This window comes from Loxodonta africana, chromosome 1, assembly GCF_030014295.1.
Source record: "Loxodonta africana isolate mLoxAfr1 chromosome 1, mLoxAfr1.hap2, whole genome shotgun sequence".
Taxonomy (NCBI): Eukaryota; Metazoa; Chordata; class Mammalia; order Proboscidea; family Elephantidae; genus Loxodonta; species Loxodonta africana.
In genome coordinates this window covers 75,742,951-75,751,737 of record NC_087342.1, presented here as the reverse complement: position 1 = coordinate 75,751,737, position 8,787 = coordinate 75,742,951, and the positions used below count along the sequence as shown (strand labels likewise).

Genomic DNA, 8,787 nt, shown 5'->3' with positions numbered 1-8,787 from the left:
CAGCACAAAATGAAGGAAAACTGCCTTCAGTGATGGCGGCGGTAACCAGCACCGCACTAGGGGTGAGGCACCATGACCCAGTTCAACTCTGCATTCAAAAAGCCCAAGATTGAAGAAGAAAGATAAGAGACGTTATATAACCTGGAAAAAGGCACATCTCTGGACCTTTCTTTTTATCCCAGTAACCTTTTTAAGTATCATTGAGTGGAATTGATTTCTTCAACTTATTCTACCTGTTGTAACTTCCACTAAGAAAATGACTGCGGCTGAGACAGGGACATACTTGATTATCCATGACCCTGAGCAAACAACTGTATTAGTCATGATAACTACCCTATTTCTTCCTCTTACTTCTTTCTCTGGTAGCCCAAATTATGGGTGTGTTTAACTTTGGTCTCATGTATGTCCTCAACCACATAGAGGAACTCTCAGGGCCTGCACAGATGTCACAATGGCAGTGATGTTGTGGTTAGCTTATTCTTCATCCATGTAGCTGGGCTCACAGGGTTTTACATGGTGCTGGAGGATAGGGGGTGCCCAACTCATGAATAGGTTACAGGACATTTCCAAGGAGATGTGATCCCCTTCACTAATGGCTGCTGTAACAATGTCAGGCAGGTACTGTGCAGTTCCCTAGCACCCAGGTATTCAGGAGACCAAAGGAAGAAAAGACAATTGTAATCTGACCTCACTTCCTTTGATCAGAAGTAACAGATGGACAGATAACTCTGAAGATTATGGACAGCAGTATCCAAGGAAATCTGAGGAAAACTAAGTCTAAGGGGAAAGAGGAGAAATCAGAGAACCGGTCCACAGATGTTGAATCTCCAATTCCTTCTAAGCCAGACCTGAGCCACTACACAGGGCTATGAACACACCTCAGCCTGTCTACTACTGAAGATAGCAGCCTCTTGGGTAAGGGAAGCTACCTTATACCTACCATGTACAAGTATCAGCCAGGCTACACTAACAGCAGTGTATCAGCTGCCATACCTCATTTCTCCAGCACCAAGTTGAGTTGTGGGGACAGCTTGAAGGAGCTAACCTCAACTGCAGAGAGCAGCTGCCATCCCATCTACTACTGAAGAGCCCAGCTTTGAGCCAGCTTCAGTTCTCCTAACTTTGGCAAAAATTCACTTTGTTACACTACCCAGTGGCTCAAGCTCCTCCAGCCCCAAGTCAGCCCAGGACACAGTGTTTGAGCTGGGTTAGGTGCAGTCCATTCATTCAGATAATACAACCTCCACCTCCTATAACTCCTATAACAGCCTGGCCAACCAGACAGAAAGTGAAGATCTATCTTGTGAGAGCCTACTTACTTCTTCAGATAGCCCTGATTTCCAGTCAGAGCAGGCAGGGTCTGAGCCAGACCTGCCTTTATGCTACACCTCTGCCTGTCAGCCTGGCTTGCTGTCTTGGAATGGACTGGTAATATGAAACCTGCCTCCAAAAATGGAGGGTGCTGAGAGACCGAAGAAAGAGGTGGGCAACTCCAGGGCAGCAGCAAAAGAGTTTATTAGGGAGAATTACATACAAGGTAGGTCCTGGGTGGCAGAAGGAACAAGCAAATCTTCACATCCTGCAGTGGGAAGGCAGGGGTTTTATAGTGGTGGTGAAGAATAATGGCTACATGCTACCGATGCCTCTGGACTTACATAAACCTGCTACAGCAAGAATTATATAAAAATGACTTAGAAAATGGCAGTGACCTAGTGGAAAGCATGAGGGTGCCTGTGTTCAGCCTTGCAAAGCCTGTTTCCGTTTCATTGTACTCCTCGAGGCTGGCTCTTACAATCTGGCACATTCCTGCTCTTCCTCAAGGTCCCTGAGGGCCCCAAGTGGAGGTGTTATACCTTTTCAGGCAGGCATAGACAGTACTGCTGTAGCTGGAGGCACAGACTGCCCTGGCAGTATAGACAAACACAGCAGAAAAACCCCATACCCAGGAAAAGACCAAGACCCAGCAAAAACTTCACCAGTCAGAAGGGAAAGAGGAAAACCAGGCAGCCACAGCAGACCAGCCATCAGTTGTGTCCAAGGCATCTATCTGTTTCTTCATATGGCCTAACAAATCAGTTATGTTCTGATGGTAGTCTGGTATATAGGTACAACATTCAGTTTTTACTATGGCACGTGTCCCACATTGAGCAGCTGTTAAAATGCCTGGAGCCATTTGCTTCCTAAGGACTACCTTCCTCATTTAGGTGGTTTCAGCAGTTAATAGTTGCACGCTTTCTCTGCCTTCATTCAAGACCCGTGTAGTAAAATTAGATAGAGCTTTTATTTGTCCCGTTATTTCTAAGGAGCCAACAGGGGAAACAAAAACAGTTAAAAGGAAATTACACCAGTGGAAAAGACTATGCTTGGTCCACCTGGATTTTACTATGGGGTAATTGAGAGGTTTTGGTAGAGTTTTTCTAACAGTTACTGTAGCATAAGGTAACCCCAAAGTGCAGCCCCCTATCCAATTGTATTGTAACCAGGGCCACAAATAGTGTCTACACAGCCATCAAGTGCCATTAGGAGCAAGATACACTCCTGCAGTCCTGTTGGGGTTTTTATACTGCAACCATTCAGTGGTATTAGGTGTTATCACCCATTGGCAGTGGGATGCAGAAGTCTAGCCCATTCTGCTGAAGGAGTAATTAAAAGGAGATGGGGGAACCCATGGAGTTTTATTTGGTTCAAAACAGACAGAAGTGGGTTTTCCTAACACACTCTGCTTAGGTACCAACCAACCTAATCCATCCCAGACATGGTAAACACCCTGTCGTGACTACAACTGAGAGGTGTTGAGGTCTCTTACGAAGATGCGATGTCGTGACAGTCTGAGTCCAGGAAAACGTGATGTTGTCCCCTCCTCTTGTTATACTGCAATTAGTTAAAGAGGCTTTAATGCCCCCATGTCTCCCACAGAGCTCTAGTGGTGCAGTGGTTAAGAGCTCGGCTGCTAACCAAAAGGTTGGCAGTTTGAATCCACCAGCCACTCATTGGAAACCCTATGGGGCAGTTCTACTTTGTCCCATAGGGTCTCTATGAGTCAGAATCAACTCGATGGCAACGGGTTTGAGTTTTTATTTATTCATTTTTAGTTTTTTTAATGTCTACCACAGCTGCCCAGTCAGCTCTGGCCAGGGGCTCCACACTCCAACACATGCCATTGGCACTTGAGAAGGGGAATTGTCCACAGACCTAGTGGTGCTTTTGTTATGGACTATGGCAAAGTTTTGAGTCCACTCTAGGAAGATGTTGGCAGCCCTGAAGGGAAGAAAGCAGAGTAGGCCATACCTATGGTCGGGAACGCAGGTGTTTAGTAGGTTCCAAGAGCGGTAAATCTTCCCCTTCTATTAGGATCATATTAGTGACTTCCCCTCGGGTGGTGAGAACAGCTGCTGCTTTAGGCATTTTTCCTGGCTAAGTGTACCATATGTGCTGCCCTGGGGAGGTCACTTGAGGCGTTGTGCGTTAAGTCACTCATTTTGCTGTATGCCAGAAAAGGAGACCCACTTCCGTCCCTCGTAGCATTGCCATCATTCCTTTCCATGTAAAGCGTGACTGTTGAGGCCCTCTATGCAGTAGGATGATGGGCTCCTACATTAGGCTGATCAGTTTCTCCACCTCTGGTATGATAACCCACAACAAACACCAATAGATAGTTCCACTTCCTGGCACCAGATCCTGAGGTGTCTGGAGGACCATACTGTTCTGTTCTGGTAACAATCTTGGTGGATATGCTTTCTGAGCCTGTGAGGTCACTTGTATCCTTTTTGGAGGGTTAGTTGGGGCTCCTTGTCTGGCATATAGGGCTAAAGCCCCAGTGGGAGCCAAATGTATCAACCTTAAAGCCTCAGGCAGCACTTTCGTCTACACTGCCAGGGAAGCCTTGCCAGTAAGGGTTCGTTTTGTTGTTTTAGGACACTGTACTTCCTTTCCACCGGACCCATGGCCTGGGGATTGTAGGGCAGGTGGTAATGCTGTTATACCTAACACTTTCACTTGTGCAACCAACATCTTCGCCTTCTCAAAAGCTTGCTGCTGTTCATTACTCCAGTCTCAGGAGGCACCGTTTTTTACCAGTGAATAGAGTTGTCTCAAGCACTGGGCGAAGTGGGGAATAAATACTTCCGATACCCCAAAAGACCCACAAAGGACTGCACTTCTTTTAGTGTCCTGGGGCGGGGGGTGATCTTGTATCTTACGGACTATGGCTTCAGGCAACATACAGGTCTTGCCTGAGCAGAAAAGATCTGGGAATTTTACTGACATTCCCAGCCCCTGCACCTTTTGGGGATTCACAGCCCATCCTCTTCCCTGTAGGTGGAAGATTAGGGCATCTAGACACTCCGGTAACAGAGAAACATCTTCAGCAGTTAACATGCTGTCATCAATGTAATGAAACCAACGGACAAGAGTGAGGAAGGGGAAAAGAGTCAGATCCCTAGCAATCACACTATGGCAAATGGTGGAACTACGTAGATACCCTTGCGGTAGCACCTGAAACGTCCATTACTGTCCCTCATGAGTGAAGGCAAACTGGTACTGAGCAGACGGGGCTAGAGGGATGCTAAGGAATGCATTAAAAATAAATAAATAAACAAACCAAACCTATTGCCATCGAGTTGATTCTTACTCATAGTGACACTACAAGACAGAGTAGAACTGCCCCATAGGGTTTCCAATAAGCAGTTGGCAGATTCGAACTGCCAACTTTTTGTTAGTAGCCATAGCTCTTAACCACTGTGCCAATGAGGCCCAACACAGCATGATACGTGTCTAGGTCTCTACTAAGGGTTTCCAACAAGGAAGTTATGTTTGGGACTGCAGCATACATAGGAGGGGTCACCTTGTTAAGCTCTCTATAATCCAGGTTCATACACCAGGACCCATCTGGTTTCTTCACAGGCCATACAGGGCTATTAAAAGCACTGTAAGATTCTCGAAGGATACCTACCATTTTAAATTCCAAAATGGTTTCACTGATTTTCTAATATCCTCTGCACAACAAATATTGCCTGGTATCTACCACTCTTTGTGGTGGGGACAGGATCACTAGTTTCAATGCTGGGTTCCAGCTCAAGACTACTTTTACCACCCTCACACTCAGTTGAAATTCTCTCACAGATGTGGTCAAAATCGGTTCCATAAGGACATCCAACCTTAGAATGTATTCCAGTACTGGGAAGACCTGGTGGCATAGTGGGTAAGAGCTATGGTTCCTAACCAAAAGGTCGGCACTTCCTATCCACCAGGCGCTCCTTGGAAACTCTATGGGGCAGTTCTACTCTGTCCTGTAAGGTCACTACGACTCAGAATCTACTTGACAGCAACGGGTTTTTTGTTTGTTTTGGTTTACGGTTTAGGGGAAGTACGTGCTATTTGTAGGGTCAGGAATACCTGACATACATGGATGGACTTTCCACCGTACCTGTCAATTGCCAGGGAGAGTCCTCAAAATCTTTCAGGAATTCCAATGAGAAGGGTATATTCTGCCTTTGTAAAAAAAAAAAAAAATTTTTTTTTTTTTTTATCAACCAAAGCTTGCACCCACTGCTTGTTTGTTCTGGACCAATGTATTTTGACCTCTACAAGGAGCTTCCAGTCCCCCGGCAGGGCTTTGATCTTTGGGTGACCTCGGCCCCACCCCTAGTCCCTGGGGATTGATAGGGTCCACCCTGTGACTAGGGGCACTTCATTGAAGGGGGCAATAGGACCCAGAGGGCAGTATTGGTCCTCCAGCTTCAGATTCTTCCAGAGGTTGACCAAAACTGCATTTGGTTGTTTATCTATCTTGTCTACTGCTGTCCTGGCAGCCATTAAATCCACCCACATCTGCTTTCAAGTTACTTTCAATGGGTCCTTGGACGTTATCTTACAGGGTTTTCAGCCTTTCTTTTCTCTCTTCCCATGGCTTGCATCCCTTTCTGTTTAGCCCTCTCAGTTTCACCCAAGTCAGCTATGGCTTGTCCCACCTAGTAGGCTGTCTGGCCCACCAAAGAACTAATTATAAGCACCAGCTTGCCACACTAGGAGGGCGGGCCACTGTAGCATCTTTGCTTTCATTCCTGCAGTAAAGAGTTCATTGCCTAGTCCCCAGGAGTGCTCAGTATAAATGGTGTGGCACATTCCTAGCTCCCATATTGGTTCCTGTAACTGCTCTATGGAAGACCACTTCCCAACCATACCAGGAAGATCCCCATCATTTGGCCATTCCCTTCTACAACACAAGATGATCCAATCTGTGTTGTGAACTGTGTTGCGAACTGTGTGTAAATCCTGCTGGAGGGTGGGGTGGGTGGTTATACTATGTACTCTTTTTTTTCTGCCTTGGCTCCATTTAAAGAGACATCATCTTCCCCACAGATGTAATAACCAAGTTGCAGTGGTTTCCTTTCCTTTATGTTGGAATTTCCCACACAATTCAATCAACTCAGTGGGGGGTATATTCCCACATTGTCATAGAACTGGCAGGCAGAGTTTCTTGTGTATGGGCATCAGGTTCATGGATAGCTTTCATTTTATGGTTAATGAGTGGACATGCCAGAAGGCACCGCTCTGCAAAGCCAGGCTCATCCTCTACTATCACCTCCACAACTGAGTAGCTCTCGCAAGGATTCCACATTTTTGTGTCCCAGTGACCTTTCATCAGTATTGCCCTGATCTTTGCCTTTGGCACTTTCCTTTCCCCCATCTTTACAAATCTGCAGGTGAGTGTTTCTAGTTGCTCATCCTGTTCACAGATGTGGCTGCTCAATATATCACTCATGGCCACACATCCCTTTCCAACTGTAACTCTTTCGGCAAAGCTCTTACGTGTGCTTCAGTGGCTAGCTGAGCATCGTTGGCCAGCTGAACAGCCCAGAGCAAAGCTGCTACTGCTTTCCTAGCTTACTTTCCACAAGTCTGAAGTTATGTGTCTTCTCACAACCAAGCTATGCCACTTGGCATTTTTGAGGCATCCCTGTACTCATACAGTGGTCCACACACATCAGTATACAGGCCACAACTCTCCACATGGAGGTTGCTGGCCACCATAGGGCTTCCTCCGCAGAGGCCTCACTCCCACTTGTCATTTCCTCAGTCTCTTGATTGGCTTGCCAATTGTCGGAGCATGCATCAGTAATGTGAAACTTGCCTCCAAAAATGGAGGATGCTGAAAGACTGAAGAAAGAGGTGGACAAATCTAGGGTGGCAGCAAAGAAGTTTATTAGGGAGACTTACATATGGGGCAGGTCCTGGGTGGCAGCAGGACCAAACAGGAACTCCACGCCCTGCACTGGGAGAGCAGAAGTTTTGTAGTGGTGGTGAACAATAGTAGCTACATGCCAGGGATGCCTCTAGACTTACATAAGGCTGCCTCAGCAAAAATCACTTAAGACTGACTTAGCAAATGGCACTGAACTAGTGGAAAGTGTAAGGGCAGCTGTGTTTAGCTTCACAAAGTCTGTTGCCCCTTCACTGGCTTACCAATGGAAAGTTGAGAGGTACCCACATTTGGTCCCAACTGGCCCATCAAACTGACAGTCTTCACCAGTTCAGTACAAAAATCTGTATACCACATTGTAGCCACCCTCCAAGAACAAGAGAAGGTGCTCCACCTGTTACTCCACTCCTAGACTGCAAGGAAGAATCAGGCTCCCTTCCTTTCCTGGTCATTTTTTAAATCATTTATTCCAAGAGGATGAGAAAATTTTTAAATAATGAAGTGTGTTTGGAGGGTCAGAGAGTTATGACCTTTGAGACTGGGGTAACAACCCTCCTTCCATCTTTTGAGACCTTCCCTTTCTTAACCACAGGACCAGACTCAATGGTCTTTTGTGCAATTGTTTGCTTTGGAGGAAACCAGATTATTTTTCAACTAGAAATGTTTTTTATTGTTGTTATGGATTTTATTCTTTTCCTCCTCTGCATTACCAGGTCTGTTTCTCTGTATAATAAACATCAAAGATGGGAAAATAAGGGAAGAATATGGGATATGCATAATGGGGGTCATTTTTTACTCTTAGTAGTCATACACCAAAAAAAAAAAAAACAAACCCAGTGCCATCGAGTCCATTCCAACTCACAGCGACCCTATAGGACAGAGTAGAACTGCCTGATAGAGTTTCCAAGAAGCGGCTGGCAGACTCAAACTGCTGAACCTTTCGTTAGCAGCCATAGCCCTTAACCACTACACCACCAGGGTTTCCTACTCATACCAGCAGGAAAAGAGGGGACACACTGAAATCTTCCTTTTCTCAGTGGTTCCATTTTTTTACCTAGAAAACTGAAGAGAGTAAATTGAAACTGTAACATAAACAATGAGAAGATTTAGTAAATTTTCAGGATACAAAATTAAACCCAAAAAGCAATATACTTCATTTATAACTATAATGAAGAAGAAAATTTACAATAACAAAAACAAAAAATAAAGGACCTATTAAACGTAACAGAAGTGTGCCAAATCAACATGAGCAAAACTGTCAAATCTTCCTGAAAGCTACAAAACATGCCTACAAAAATGCCTTCATGTTGGTCCCAACTCACAGTGCACTGTGTGCAACAGAATGGAACACTGCCCTGTCCTGTGCCATGTTCACAATCATTGCTATATTTGAGCCCATTATTGCAGCCCCTGTGTCAATTCATCTCATTGAGATCTTCCTCTTTTTCACTGACCCTCTACTTTACAAGCATGATGTTCTCCTCCAGGGACTGATCCTTTCTGATAACATGTTCAAAGTAAGTGAGATGAAGTCTTGCCATTCTCGGTTTTAAGGAGCATTCTGGCTATACTTCTTCCAAGACACG

The 8,787-nt window shown here is 45.4% G+C and overlaps 1 pseudogene; it reads left to right on the top strand.

The window, feature by feature from the left end:
• Window positions 1-359: 359 nt before the first annotated feature.
• LOC100675140 (palmitoyltransferase ZDHHC5-like) overlaps window positions 360-8,787 on the top strand; it is a 48,474-nt pseudogene continuing 40,046 nt past the window's right edge.